Here is a 16,120-nt window from a genome sequence, read left to right as displayed (position 1 = left end):
AGGTTGGCTTCTTTGCCTTTTTTTTTTTTTAAAGCAACATAATATAGAAATTAATTGTTTCTTAAAAGTTCAGCAGAACTTACCCATAACAGCATCTGGGGCTGATTTTGAGGATGAAGGGTAAGAGCACCATTTCGGTTTCTGTAATCCCGACTGACCTACTGAAACTCTCTATTTCTCCTTGGGCCCATCTTTTGTCATTTTATGCCTTTCTAGAGATTTCTCCATTTTCCTTAAATTTTCAGATGTATAAGCATAAAGCTGTTCATGGTGGTTTTCAAATTACTTTAAATTTCTCAGTCAACATTATTCCCCCTTACTCTTATTTTATTTTACTTCTTTCCATCATGCCTCTTTTGTCAGGATCAAACTCATCACAAGTCTGTGTCTCATGTTAATTTCATCCTAGAAACAGCTTTTGGTTAATCTCCCACAGTCTTCTTCTGTTTTCCAATTCATTGATTCCTTCTCAAAAGCTTTTCTTGCAGCTGAGCCTTGTTTTGGCCCTTATGACACTGAGTTGTTCCCTGCCTTCAGTGAGGCCACATACATCACAAAAGGCCCACAGAAGAGGCCCAGAAAATGGCCATGGCTCGCCTGGGTCTGAGCTCCTGCCCCAAGCTCGAGGCTCTGACTCTCTGAGACTAGCCGCCTCCACATGGCCTCTGCCTCAGTCATGGAGGGAGGGACCCGTGGGGGAAGTGCTGCACGCTGCCTGCTCAGCTGGCCTGCAAGTACCCAGCCCCCAGCACCCTCTATGGCAACCTCTTGCCACAGATTCTCCGGTTTGGGCAGGAATTCAGAGCTCTGCTCCTGGCCTGAGATCTCAGGTGCCACAGGACACGGGATGGCTCCCCCAGGACAGCTAGGGGGTTTGAACAGCTTCACACTTGGCTCCAGTCTGAGCTGGCAAGGTTGAGTGTGCAGGGACTGACACAGTCTCCCTCAAGGCCTGGGATGGAACGTGCAGCTCACAGTGCATGCATGTGACCGCCTGTGCATGTGGCTGCCTACGCCGGCGCCAGCTGGGGATTCCTGGCAATGGGGAGGTCCTCATTTGCTGGGCCAAGGGATTGGCATTGGGGTCATGCCAAGTGTGCAGCTGAGGATGCATAGATAAGCCTGCCAGGGAGCTGGAGAAGGTCATGACAGGGCACAAAAAGGGCTTTGGAAGTTGGCACGAGGGTTTATTCGCAGGCCTAGTGTGCCAGGGAAAAGGCACTGAACCTGGCACATGTTAAGTGCTAGATACATATTTGCATGAACAAATAAATGAATTGGGAGACTCAGGCTCTAAATCTAGCTCTATTGCTCTTGGGCAAGTTTCTTGGCCTTGCTTGGCCTCAGTTTCCTCATCTGTAAAATGGGATTGGGGTGAATTCCATCTTTTCTAGGGCTGCCTGGCTCTAAGGGTCTATGTTTCTATGCCTGAAAGTATTTCTGGGGCAGCAACTCTCACAGAGAGGCATGCATGGAGGGCCTCAGGATTGCAGAGTCCTTGTATGTCAGTGGCAGGGGTGACTGCTATAGGCTTTCTGGCGTCTGATGAACACCAGAGTTAGGAAAGCCCGCTGAGTTGGAACCAGTTGGTCAGGAGAGGCCAACCACAAGGGCAAGAGTGGCTTTGCTCTTGGCCAGATGTTCTTTGGAGAAGGCAGATAGCAGGTTAGGTTATTCCCTCCCTTTACAAGAGCCGCTCCATCGGTCAGAATACCCAGTCATCAGGGACTTACCACTTACTGTCTGAGTCCCTGCAGATGATATTGTCTCATCCATCCATCCATCCATCCATCCATCCATTCATCCATCCGTGTTTGTCCATTTGTCCATTCATCTGTTGGCCTATCTGTCCATTTGTTCATTCATCCATCAGTTATCTATTGTTTCATTCACCTATCCATCCATCCATCTATCCATCTGTACATACACTCAACTATGCATTCATTCAACAAGCACTGAAAGTAGTAGGCCATGACCTACCATTAAATAAAGAATACAAAAATAAGCTCTCTGTCCATAATGAGTTCATGGACTAGAGGGGAAGTTAGAGACAAGCAGAGAGTGATTCCAGTACGGGAAATAGGAAGTACCAGGTTCTGAGGGCAAAAAGAAGGAAGACCGAACCCTGCCTAGTGTGTGGAGGAGGCGACTTTGACAGGCTTCCTGGAGGGTGTGACATAAGAGCTGAGTCTTGTCCAGGGAAAGAGGCCATGAAAACAGAGGGGCAGCGTGACAGCAGGAGCTGTTTGGGGAGCTGTGAGCAGCTGAGTTTGGATGGAGTAGCTGAGTCTGGATGGAGTAGCTGAGTCTGGATGGAGTAGCTGAGTCTGGATGGAGCCATGAAGGCCAGGTGGGAGGTGGGAGGAGATGGTGGGAGAGGCCTTATGCTGTCAAGAAGGACATTTGTGGCTGGGGGTGGGGTTGGGCCCTTTGGCACATTGAGGACTATCTGGAGAGGCAGAAACGCTCCGAGTCAGGCCCTGGAACCCCAGGCTCCCTCTTCCCTGCTCTCCATGAGTGACCTTAGGCAACTCACCTGGCCTCTCTGGACCTCAGTGCCCTGCTGTGACAGGACAGGTTGGCTGTTTAGCCTCTCGCAACTCTTCCAGCTCTGAAGGAGCTCTTGAGTCACATGTGGTCAGCAAAACCAATGCCCATGTGAACATCTGGCCTGGCCTGAGGAGGGAGTTAATTGTTCCCAGTCTCTGTGTGTGTTAGGGCAGGGCAGGGGGGCCCTCGGTTAGGGGGACCTTGGTTAGGAGCCACCCCCAAGGGGCTCCCAGTCATGGGATGACAGGCTGTGCTGAGAAGGGAGTGAGTCACTGGCCAGTCATCAGCTTGGTCCCCAGGGTCCCAGGTGGGGGGAGGGGAGCCCTGGCCCTGCTCATGGCTGCCCCAAGCCTCCTTCTCAAGACAGCAGACCCTTCGTTAGAATAAAACTCATATGAAATGCCAATATTTAAAACAGGCCTTGGGATGAAGCAGACGCTAGGAGTCCTGAGCAGGAGCAGGCCCCAAGGCCCACTCCAAGTCTAAGAGTCCAAACGCCTCCATCCTGCAGGAGGGCAGATGGAAGCCAAGAGGCGGAGGGATTGACCTGAAATCACACAGCGGGGTCGTTTGCTTCTTTCCCTTCCTGGGCTCCGACACCGCCCTTCCTCGTTCCTGGGGGAGCAAGGATAAAGCTAGACTTCTCCATCGTCGGGAGACCATGTGTCCAGTGCTGGGGGACTTCCCTTAGCTCCAACACATGGCAGCTCCTCCGTGACACCATTGGCATGACCCCTGCAGGATTTCTTCCACCTCTGTGTCCCTACCTCTACAATGGGGAGAGTGGCTGAGAGGCGAGACATCACTAGTCTCGTGGAGGGCAGACTACCCGTCTTATGTGTATTCGGTTCTCACAGAAACCCTGTGAACACACATCATCACTACCTTCACTTTATAGATGGGGAAATCGAGGCACCAAGAAGTTAGGTAGTTTGACCAAGGTCACAAAACCAGTAGGAGGCAGAGCTGGAATGAGTCCCATTCGACCTCTTAAAGGATGGCTTGACAGCCCCTTCCAGTTCCTACAGCCTGGCATTTTGGGTCATATCCTGGCTCCATCATTTACTTGCTTGTGACCTTAGGTAAGGCACTTCATCTCTCTGGGGCTCTGTTTTCAAGCAGGATTATTATGAGAATTAAAGGGCTGGGGCCCAGTGGTACTCATTAGATGGTGGCACTTGTTATGGTTAGTATTTCTTTAGCGTCCATCCTGCCTACGGCCCCCTGCAGCCACTCTTTTTGGGTGGAGACGAGGTGGTGGCCACAGTTGAGACTTCCCTCTCTGAGCTGCCTGGGTCCATCCTCAGGAGAAGCTATTTCCCTAACCCCTGGGACCCCAAAAGAATCAGCAGGACAGGATTTGGCCACACCCTGTCTCTTGGGTGCAGCCCCTGCTCAGAACCTAAGATCTGCCCCCCTTAGACCAAGTCACCCTCAGAGACCCACATGGGCATATGGGCTGCCCAGGCTGCAGTGAGGGCCAGCTACCAGAAGCCCAGGGGTAGGGCTCCAAGTGAGATAAGAAGGCCCCAGCACCCCACCCACCAGCCCAGCCTCAGAGAAAACACTTCCTTACTGGAAGCCCAGCCAGGCCGAGGGGGTGGAAGTGGCCATGTTAGAGGAAACCGCACAGGGTCAGCCAAACCTCGGCCCCCTTGGCCAGCGACCCACAGGCCAACCACGCAGGGCTGGCTCACTGGGGTGTTTACGGAAACGCGAGCCCTGAGGTCGGCCCAGCTGCTGGGCTGGGATCCCCTGGGACACCCCAGGCCTCCAAGTGCCAGCTTGGCAGGAGCCATCAAAGGCCTCAGCGGGGGCCTTGTTTGCCCCCATGGCCCACCTGGGGAGTGCAGAGTCCAAAAGCCTGATGGGCAGTGGAGATGGGCCAGGTCTTCAAGCCAGTCCTGGACCTCCTGGTACAGCTGCTTGACCTGGGACCAGAGAGCAGGTCTCTTCTGGACGCCCCTAGGAGAGTGGCAGCATGGCGGGAGAGGCAGGCGGGCAGGCAGATGGGCTGGTGTAAGTTCTGACTCTGGCCCTCACTGGCTATTTAACTCTGGCAGTTTATTTGACTTTTCTGTGCCTCAGTTTCCCCATCTTTGAAATGAGGTTGGTAACAATAGTACACACTTCACAGGGATGCTGACACAATTAAATGATTTAATAATTGTAAGGTGCTTGAAGCAGTCCATCACAAACTAAGTGCTATGGGTGTTTGTTATAGAAATCTCCTCAACTTAAACATCCAGGTCATGAATAATGAGGAACTGAGGTTATACAGATAAATTAGATTCAGGACTGGGTGCGGAGCCTCAAGCCTATAATTCCAGCACTTCGAGAGGCCAGGGTGAGAGGGTTGCCTGAGCTCAGGGGTTTGAGGCCAGCCTGGGTAACTTGGTGAGACTTCATCTCTACAATAAATCCAAAAATTAGCCAGGCGGGGTAGCGTGTGCCTGTAGTTCCAGCTACTTGGAAGGTTGAGGTGGAAGGATTGCCAGAGCCTAGCAAGTCAACGCTGGGGTGGCTGTGAATGTGCCACTCACTTCCAGCCTGGGCAACAGAGTGAGTCTCCAACTCAAAAAAAAAAAAAATTAGCTGGACATGGTGGCACACATCTGTGGTTCCAACTACTTGGAAGGCTGAGGCAGAAGGATCACCTGAGCCCAGCGGTTGAGGTTGCAGTGGCTGTGAGCATGCCACTGCACTCCAGTCTGGGCAAAGGAGTGAGACACTGACTCAAAAAAAAAAAAAATCAGGTTTAGGTCCTGCTCCAGGGAGCTTCAAAGTCAAGGCAAGGGATGGAAGGTGGGGACTGGCAGTGGGGGCTAACATCCCTAATCGTAGTCACCATGGTAACTAACTAGAGTAAGGTTTGCCTGTCCAGTCTCTGTGTTTGTGAGAGCAGAGGCAGTATGGGCTATTCACTGCTCTGTCCCAGAGCCCAGGTCCGAGCCCAGCACAAGCCAGTATTTATCACTCACCTGTAGCATGACTAGGTGAACACCTGATGATTTTGGAGCCCTGACCCTGCTGCCAGCCCTGAGCCCAGAGCTTCTGGTCCACGTCAACCTCAGCGCCCTAATGGAGTAAGTCACATAATATGTGTTCAGAGAAGTAAACTGAGGCTCAGAGAGGTCAGCCCAAAGCCCCACAGTTGGCAGGTGACAGAGCTGCAACTGAACCCAGGTCCAAGTTGGCCACTCAGCCACACATTATCTTCCCGAAGTGCTGATGTAGTGTCAAATTGCATAAAAACCCTCAGTCTGGGAGTTCAGAGGAGTGTCCAGGACCCAGAGGCTCGACCTGAGGAGTTCTAAAATCTCTCAAGAAGGGAGGACACTTTAGGCGAAGGGACCTGCCTGCGGAAAGGCAAAGAGGCAGGGCTGGGCCCTGTGTGACTCCCAGCAACACGATGTGTGTGGAGCAGCAGAGACTGGTGTGCAGGACTGAGGCATGCGAATGATGGGAGCAGCAGGCAGCAATGTAGAGGGTGTCTGCAAACAGCCTAGAGTGCTAGGAAAGTGTTTTCAGACCATCCCATGGGGTGGGTGTCCCCGAGAGTCCCAAGCAGGGCCTGCCTGTGGCCAGGATGGAAGGTGAATTGCAAAGGAAGGAGTCAGGGAAAAAGTTAATCTGTACAAACAACAAGCCTCAGCATCGCGACAGTGATGAGCTGTCTCCAAAATCAAAACTCACCTGCCCCATGTTCCGAACGTGTGCGTGTGCCAGGGGCCTGGACCCGCTTATGCAGCAGCCAGGCTTAGAGTCCTTGGAGCCCAGAAATGTGCCTTACCTCCCCACCCCAGCCCCAGTCCCTTCAGTGCTGAATCCCGCTGTGGCCACAGTGGCTGCCAGTAAGGAGGCACAGAAGGCAGCCGGGACTGGGGTCAGGGGCCTGCAGGACCCTTAGCAGTCAGCCTTCACCCGAGTCCACTCAGAAGTCAAACAAGTCCAAGTTCAGGTCTTGGACCTGCTATACCTGTGGACCGAGACCCTGGCCAGGCAGTCCTCCTTCATTACCGCGTGACAACGGTGAAGAGAGACTGTGTGAAGAGGGACAGAGACCCTGGATGGGAGCCGTGTGGCGTGGGATGGGGGTTACCGGTGCTCTGGTACAGAAAGAATGCTCAAAGAACACAGGCTCAGTGCTGTTGTCTGGAGAGCATCTGGTCCCTCTCCCTGCCCTCAGGTACTCAGGGAGGCCAGTCTCCCCCAGCAAGCACAGGGGCCACTGCCTGGAGCCATCTGTTTGTACCCAGTAGGGCAGAGGCTGGTGAAAAGTGGAAGAAGCAGTGTTCTGCATGGGTTTGGAGGATTGGATCCCCTCATTTCTATTCCTAGCTCCATCCTTTCCCAACAGTGCCCCCTTGGACAAGTTACTCAGTATGTCTGGGCCTCAATTGCCTCATTTGCAAGATGGACATCATCACAGTTCCCACCTCACAAGGTCTTTGTAAAGAATCGATGAGATCTGGTATGTGGCTGCTTAGCCAGTGGCTGGCACATGGTGAGCACTTAGTCGGTATGAACCATCGCTGTTACTGTCAGTGCAGAGCAGGGGACACAGGACAAGGAAAGGAATCGTAAATAATAAGAATTAGGCCGGGCATGGTAATCTCCACATTGGGAGGCCAAGGTGGGAGGATTGCTTGAGGCCAGGAGTTCAAGATCAGCCTGGGCAGCATAACAAGAACTCATCTCTACAAAAAAATCAAATATTATCTGAGTATGGTGGCGTGCACCTGTCGTCCCAGCTACTCAGGAGGCGGAAGGTTTGCCTAAGCCCAAGAGTTTGAGGCTGTGGTAAGTCGTGGTTGTGAGACCCTGACTCAAAAAAAAATTAATAATAGAAATTAAATCATGTTAAAAGAGGAGAAATAATAACAAGGATGGAATATTCGCAAGTGGAAGATGAGAGAGAGGCTGTGGCAAGAGGCCCAAGGTAAGGCCATGGCTGGGACACGGGCCCAGCCAACCGCAAACGGACAGCTGATTAGAATAATAGTGACGGTGTCCCCAAGAGTGAACTCTAGGTGTGTGTCAGGGGCTGTGCTAACATGCTTTGTCTAAAATATCCCCTTTCCTTCTGACAACAACCCTGGGAGGCAGGGCTGGGACCAGGGTGAGGCAGCAAGGCAACCAGGGTGTAGACCTGAGGTGTCACTCTCAGGCCTGGGCAAGGGCAGGGTCAGCACAGGGGAGCAAGCTCCGCTTTACAGGTTGTGCCCGGGGCAACTGGTTTGTTTCACCCTTGTCACAGTCTTACTGAGAGGTTGGCATAATAATCATCCCCATCTGATAGATACAAAAGCCAAGGCTTCCCAGGCAGGCACCAGTGCGAAGTCACACAGTTGGCGAGGAGGCAGACCCAAGATTTTGAAGCCTGGAGTTCTTTTTTACCCTTAGGAGCTGCCTCCCAGGCTGGAGACAGAAGGTCTCAGTCCACCTCCCCAGTGACCCAGCAGCCGGAAGAGCTGCCTAGAACCTCCCTCCTTGGCTGGGCCGGTCTGGGCAGCTGGAAGAGCTGGCCTCCGGGGCGGAGGCCTAGAGATTCCTCTCCACATTCCTGGGGGTGAAGTCTGGGGACCCAGGCTCCCAGCATCAGCCATCACGTTCCCCAGAAGGAATCTCTATTCATAACAAACCCCAAAGGTCACTTGTCTGGGAAGGAGCATTCTGTTTCCACCCCAGGGCAGAACAGAAGGCTCCAGGCCTTGTGAGACCACTTGGGTGCCCAGATGGGGATCTGCTTTTGGCCAGCCGGTGAGCCCTCTTCCTCCCCTGGGTCTCCTCTGTAGGTAGCATCTAGAGAGACAAACGAATACCCAGACGGACATAAGAACGTCCCTTTAGAGAGCAGTAGTGCCATGAATGCCTGGGCTCTGGACTCAGCCCACCCGAGCTCAGGTACTTCTTTCACCACCTCCTAGCTATGTGATCAAGTGACTTTTCCTCCCTATGCCTCAGTTTCCCTACCCATAAAATGGGAATAATAATAATAATGCATGCTACCTAGGGTTGCCATGCGGATTGAATGAGACCCAGTCACTCCACAACTATTTTATTGAAGGTTTGCCAACTTTCAGGCTGTGAATAATCCGGCAGTAACTAAAACAGACAAAACTCCCCTACCTTCAAGTTTTCAAAAAGGAAACATCATGATGAGTATTATTTACTGCAGAAAATGCTAGCACCAAAGAAATGAAGCAAATACAGTAAGAGAATAACAGTTGTTAAATCTAGGTGATGGGTAAGTGTAAATGGGTCTTCCTTATACATGTTTTGTATGTTTGAAATTTTGTATATACAAAAGGGAAAAAAGAGGGGAAAGAGAGAGAAAGCTCTCTGCCCTTTTGAAACTTACAATCAAGTGAGGGAAACAGACAATGAATAAAACGTGAGGTGTATCAGTTGACATTAAGTACCTTGGAGAAAAATAAAGAAGAGAAATAGAAAATGCCCCATATAGGAGAGGAAGGCCAGAGAAGGTCTCCCCGGGACGGTGACATCAGAAGGGACAGCCTAGTTCTCCTGCATTCCAGGCCCGGGTGCCCCTGGTGTCCACAAGCAAACTTCTGCCAAGTGAAACAGTCATTGTAAAAACCCAGAACCCAAGACTCTTGGGATTGTGGAATCCTAGAATTATGTGTAGTGGGTACAAATCTCAGTCTGACAATCAGATGAGCAGGAGATGTAATCTACTTTAAATTAGTTCTCATTTCTATGCTCCATTCCCTATGTGGGCAGAAAATGAATCTTACTTAATTGGGGGTTTCCCCAATCGCCCCATCTCCCTGCCTCATTCATTTTTCCCATGGTTGTGTCTAAGTGTGAGGTTGTCTCAGGCCCTTTTGACCATTTCATCTCTCGAGACCTTCTCCACTCTCTATTTTTGAACTCTTCAAAGCTCTCTGGGCTTCATGAACCTACAAAAACTCACTCATAGCTTTTCCTCTGACTCCCTTCCCAGCCCACTTAACTGGGAGAAAGGAGGAGAGAGGAAGGGAGAAATGTGTATCAGTCAGTCTCGAGCAGGCTCTGGTGTAAGAACAACCAACCCCAACTCCTGTCTCTCAGTGGTTCATGCTGTGTGTCCCCTGCAGGGCAGTTGCCACCCTGTGCAGTGTCTCCTCACTCAGGATTCAAGCTGACAAAACAAACACCATTGCAAATCTTGTAGAGTGGGGGGAAAGAGAAAGCACCCAGCCACGTGCTGGTGCCTAAAGCCACCCCCAGGAAGTGGCGCACTGCACTTCTGCTCACATTTCATTGGCCAAAGCTAGTGACTTGGCTTCACCTAACTCCAAGCAGGGGAGGGATTTCGAGGGAATCCTCTTATGGGTCTTTGCCATGGTCTGAAAGTTTGTGTCCCTTAAAGTCCAAATGTTGAGACCTAACCCTAATAGTGATGGTATTAAGAGGTGGGGCCTTTGGGGTTGATTAGATCAAGAGGGTTCCACCACCATGAATGGGATTAGTGTCCTTAGAGAAGAGGCTTGAGGGAGCCCCCTGGCCTCTTCTACCAGGCATGGACACAGAAAAGTCACAATCTAAGAGGAAGAGAGCCTCCACCAGACACCAAATCTGCGACACTTTGACCTTTGACCTCCCAGCCACCAGAACTGTGAGCGATGAATTTATTTTGCTTATAAATTACCCGGTCTAAGGTATTTTGTTATAGCATCCTGAAAGGAGAATAAACAGAATGTTTGTGAACTGCCCTAAAGATGGCAACAGGGAGGGAGAGCTTTTTTTCAGATTCATTAGGTATTTGCTCTGCTCAAGTCCTTTCAGGAATGTTCTTTCTTGGGAGTAAGGTGGCTTTTGAAATCCAGAGCTGTGCTCTCCACTTTGACTGAAACGTCTCTTCCCTGAGTGAGTAGATGGCTGCAGTGTAGCTGTCTAAACAGGGAGCAGCAAATACAAAGCAGGGAAGCTCACATAGTCTCAGATTCCTGGGTTTTGAGGATCTTGCCGTCTTGGACTGGAGCCCAGGAAAATAGGATTGAGAGTCTTGCAACCACAGACTTTCAAACCTGATAGGTCTTTCTATGTAGGAACTGCCTTTGTAATCTTTTCTGCAGGTGGCTGTCAGTGCCTCTTGGTTTGTACCTTCCCAGAGCCAGGGAGCTCATCACATCCCAAGGCAGCCTACTCTGTTCTAGATGAGCTTAAATTGTTTGAAAGTTCTGATTTATCAAGTGGGCCAAATTTTTCCCGGATATTCTACTAGGTAGTCATTCATGGAGCAAGGGTAAGGTCGTTATCATGACAGCCTTGGATACAGGCTGGCTAGCACCAGCTTTTGGGAATGACTTCCGGAGACCCTGGATAGCCATGGGGCCAAATGCGCTACTCCTCTGACACCTAAAACTCCACCAGGCTTATAAATGGTGGAAAAAATAAAGACTTGAACTCAGGCCTGGGTTCAAATCCTACCTCTTGACCTGATCTGTAGGCAAGTCTCATCACCCCTCTGAGCCTTGGTTTTCCCATTTGTCCCATAGGAAGAATAACAACAACAATAATAGTAGTAATAATACCTCCCTTAAAAGATTGCTGGTACATCCATGGAATAATGTATCTGAACACCTGACGCAACACCTTACACATAGTAGGTGCTCAGTTAGATCTGTATTTCAATCCAGGCTCAGTCTCTTACTATTTGTATGCCTTTGGACTTCATTTCCTTGAACTTCAGACTCCCCATCTCTAAGGTGGGGTTAACATTACTTGCATCCCAGAGGGTTCTGCTCAGGATTTTTTAAGCTCGTATTTACTGAGAATGTGCTAAGCTCTTTACCTGAACTGGACATTTAATCTAAGATCCATTGGATAGAACATTTATAATTGCCCTCGTGTTTGTAATGGAGAAACTGACTTAGTGAGGTTGAGAGACTTTGTGTCTAGTGTCACGTGTCTAGTGAAGTGGTGGAGCCAAGATCTGAATCCAGTCATTCCCCCCACCCCACATCACACTATGTATGTAGAAGGTCTGGTGCATAGCAGTTGCTCAAAAAGCTACTCTCCCCTCAAGAACAGGCTATCCAGAGTAGGCTTGCTTCTTATCTGTTTTCAACATTCACATCTGAGTGTCAATCAGTTAGGAGGTTTCAGACTGCAAGTAACAGAATATTCTACTACTCCTGACTTCAACAATCAGTATCTTTATGGTCAGGAATCTGGAGATCAGGCACCTCCAGGTTTGGTTCATTCAGAGGTTCAGTGATGTCATCTAGGGCCTGCATTTTGGCTCCAGCACCCTCAATGTATTGGCTGTAGTCCTCAGGTACAGCCCCTCATGCTCTCAACATGACTGCCAAAGCTCCACATATCACATACTCACACAACCACTTAAAGGGAAAAAATAGGGGGCCTTCTTCCATTATAATTGAGGCCAACCTTCTTCAAAACCCCCCAGCAGGCTTTCCTTTGTGTCTTATTGGCCAGCACTGGGTCAAGTTCTTGTGGAAGACTGGTGGTATGCAGAATAGCCATCCTCTTTCTGGGCACACAGTAGGGCTATGTTTCCCAGCCTTCTTTGTAGGTCACGGGGTCATGTGACTGAGGTCTGGGCAATGGGATGCAAAAATAATTGTGCCAATGTTAGTTCTGGCCTGTAAAAAGCTCCTACCCATGATTCTTGCTCTCTTTCCCCATCTGCCTGCTGAAAGGAAGGGACTCTGAGAATGAGGAAACAGCCACAGAATACGAAGATTCTCAGTCCCTAAATGATGGCACAAACCAGAGCCCTCCTGCCAAGGCACCACACTGTGATATGAGAAGGAACCAAACATTCATGGTGCAAAACTGCTGAAATGTTGGCGTTATTTGTTCCAGCAGCCAGCGTGACTTAACCTCACCCATACACATCAGTCAAGAGAACCAGAGCTTTGAATGGTTTAGCACCTGGGTCTGGGGAGAGATTACTTCCTCGAGCACGCTGTTCACCCCCTATAGGGAAAGATGAAGGCAGGCAGGGGAGTGGGTGTCAGGGTCTACGCTGGAGCTGAATCCAAGGCTGTAGGAGGATGGGGCTTAGCGAGTCATCTTCCTCGCGTGCTGGGGATATGAAGGCTGCAAACTGGCAGGAGAAGGGCTTCTGCAGATATCCACATCTGACCCACGTAGACTCACCATCAGTGGGGTCACCAGCACCTTGGGGCATCCCAGGGCCCCTGCTGGTTCACTGCTTGAGACTGCAGCCCGTGTCTCACCCAGTGGATGACAGATAATCAGGTAGCTACTAAGTCACAGCACAACAGTCCTCTTCTTGAGGAATTTTTATTTCTTAGAACCATGCACTTGTGGTGTCTCAGTCCTTGGAGTCTCAGGAGCCTAGAACCTCAGGGCCTGGTTGGATGTGCGGGCTGCTTCTCCCCCCTCCCCTGGTGGAGGTAAATTTGCATAGTGACTAAGAGGCCAGAAGTTAGCAACTCAGTCCCACAACTTCTTAGCCTGGTCATCTGGACTAGCAAGCTTACTTCCCTGAGCCTAAGTTTTCTCATCTGTAAAAAGGGTACAGACAAAGAATCCCTTCAACCCAAGTGAAGATAAAATAAAATAATCAACACAAAGTGTTAAATTGAAGTCCTTGCTTTTTAAGTAAGTACCTTTTAAGTGCTGGCTGTCATAGTTATCACTGTGGAGAGGGGTCTACATTCGAATCCCATCACCAGCCCCTCCCCAGTCTGCATCTCCAAGCTTAGGCTTGGTGGGTCCTGTGCACTCTTTCTCTTTCTTCTGAGATCAACATGCTGGCCAGAAGCCTGCCCTGGCAGGGAGGGTCTGAGTGCCTACTCCTCTTGCCAGCTTGCCACTAGTCTCCTGTAAGCCTCAATTCTCCCATCTGGACAATGGGCACAGTCAGCTCCCCCTGTCTCTGCCTCACAGAGCTGTAACATAACTCAGTTGAGACTTCAGTAGCCAGATTCCACAGGCACTCAGCCCTGTGTTCAAATACCGCCTCTGGCCTTCTCTTATTTGGTGACCTTGAAAATACCTTTGACTAAAGTTTTGGACTTTTGAATGGAATAGCGCAGCTTCCTTCCTCATAGGAGCGGGGAGGTATGTCCAGGTATGTGAAGGACTCAGCTCTCTGCCTGGGACTTTAAAAAGGCTCATTAGTAGTCTCGATATGAGTCAAGATTTTGGAAAGTATCTAAAAGGCTGTAAGTCAAAATATTCTTAGACTGGTCTCCATGGGATACTGAAGAGCGATGATCCTGCCTAATCTTGAAGCCATGTGGGTCCTTCGATTCTCCCTGCACCAAACTGTTGCCCCAGAACTCACTTCTGATCCCTTCTCCTCAACATTGGGACCATGTGAGTGACAGTGCTGGGTAGGACTGGGAGTCCAAGGTTTCCACTTCCAGGCCTGTTTCCACTGCTCTCTGGCTGTGTGGCTCCAAGCAAGTGCATCACCCCTTCTGAGCCTTCCTAGCAGTTATGTGAGGGAGTAGGGGGGGGCTCTACCCCCTGGTGACCCATATGATCATGACATTCCCTGACTCCCTCCTCAAGGCAGCCAGTGGCCAAGGAGAGAGGGTGTGTCTTCCCAGGGCTCAGGGTTGGGGTCACTGCTCTGTGTGGAATCTGGGCTCTGCTGCCCAGAACAGCCCCTCCTGATGCCTGGAATTCCACCATCAGTGACTCATGCCTGTGGGAAACCACTGCCCGCTCCCCACTGAGTAATAACAATAACAGTCCCTCAAGGCTTCTTTTGCTGGTAGCTTTCTTATGCCACTGTCTCCTCTGGCCCTCAGGCACAGAAGGTGAGAATGGTCAGATTCAGGCCAGGAAGGCAGGGAAGGAGAGGTAAGAGGTGAAGGTGAGGTGGGAGAGGAAGGAGGGATAGGCGAGGGAGGAGAGGGAGGAGGAAAAGGTGAGTGGGGAGAGGCAGGAAGCCTTGTGCCTAACGCGCTCCGTAGCAAGTCAGTGGCCATACCTAGAGTCCGGCTCTCTGGCTTTGCGGCCAATGCCTTCTCCCCAGAAATACTTCCCTTTAAAAGACTGCCTTTTTAGCCGGGCTCAGTGGCTCAGCCTGTAATCCCGTGCCTTTGGGAGGCTGAGGTGAGTGGATTGCCTGAGCCTGCGGGTTCGAGATCCGCCTGGGCAACTTGGCGAGACCTCATCTCTACAATAAATCAAAAATTAGCAGGGCGTGGTAGCACGCGCCTGTAGTTCCAGCTACTTGGAAGGCTGAGGCGGAAGGATCGCCGGAGCCCAGCAGGTTGAGGCTGCGGTGGCCGGGAGCAGCCATTGCACTCCAGTCTGGGTGACAGAGTGAGACTCCAACTCAAAAAAAAAAAAAGAATGCCTTTTGCTGGGCTTGATGGCTCAGCCTATAATCCCGCACTTTGGGAGGCTGAGGTGAGTGGATTGCCTGAGCCCGTGGGTTCAAGACCCGCCTGGGCAACTTGGCGAGACTTCATCTCTACAATAAATCAAAAAATTAGCCGGGCATGGTAGCGCGTGCCTGTAGTTACAGCTACTCGGAAGGCTGAGGTGGAAGGATCACCTGAGCCCAGCAGGTCAAGGCTGCAGTGGCCGGGAGTGGCCAATGCACTGCAGTCTGGGTGACAGAGTGAGACTCCAACTCAAAAAAAAAAAAAAGACTGCCTTTCGGCAATCCCACTACTAGGGATCTACCTAAAAGAAAATAAATCAGTATGTAAAAAAAGATACACCAGGCTCAGTGGCTCAGCCTGTAATCCCGTGCCTTGGGAGGCTGAGGTGAGTGGATTACCTGAGCCCGTGGGTTCGAGACCCACCTGGGCAACTTGGCGAGACCTCATCTCTACAATAAATCAAAAAATAAGTCAGGTGTGGTAGCGTGCGCCTGTAGTTCCAGCTACTTGGGAGGCTGAGGCGGAAGGATCGCCGGAGCCCAGCGGGTCGAGGCTGCGGTGGCCGGGAGCGTACCACTGCACTCCCATCTGGGCGACAGAGTGAGACTCCAACTCAAAAAAAAAAAAGATACTCATATGTTGTACTCATATGTTCATTGCAGCACTATTCACAGTAACAAAGTCACAGAACCAACCTAAGTACCCACCAACAATTGACTGGATAAAGAAATACGGTATGAATACATCATGGAATACTATGCAACTATAAAAAGATTGAAATCATGTCCTTTGCAGCAACACGGATGGAGCTGGAGATCAACATCCTAAGTGAACTAACTCAGAAAACCAAACACCACATGTTCTCATGCATATTCGGGAGCTAAATGGTCACAAAGATGGAAATAATAGACAATGGGGACACTGATAAGGGAGAGAGGTAGGGAGAAGAGTTAGGGTTCAGATATTGCCTATGGGGTACAATGCTCAGTATTTGGGGAATGGGCCACCTGAAGCCCAATTCCTACCCAGTATGCCCATGTAACAAACATGCATGGGCACCTCCTGAATCTAAACTAAAGATGAATATATACACATCTTTCTGATCAATGTTTTTGAAAGGCTGCTTCTGATATTGTGCACCCACGTTCATAGCAGACTTCAAAGGTGGAAGTCACTCAATGTCCATTGCAAAATGTGGTCCATCCCTACAAGATCCATCC

The sequence above is a fragment of the Carlito syrichta genome, unplaced genomic scaffold (genome assembly GCF_000164805.1).
Source record: "Carlito syrichta isolate Samal-C Ts95f unplaced genomic scaffold, Tarsius_syrichta-2.0.1 Scaffold309195, whole genome shotgun sequence".
In the NCBI taxonomy this organism is placed as follows: Eukaryota; Metazoa; Chordata; class Mammalia; order Primates; family Tarsiidae; genus Carlito; species Carlito syrichta.
Note: the sequence above shows the minus strand (reverse complement) of the source record.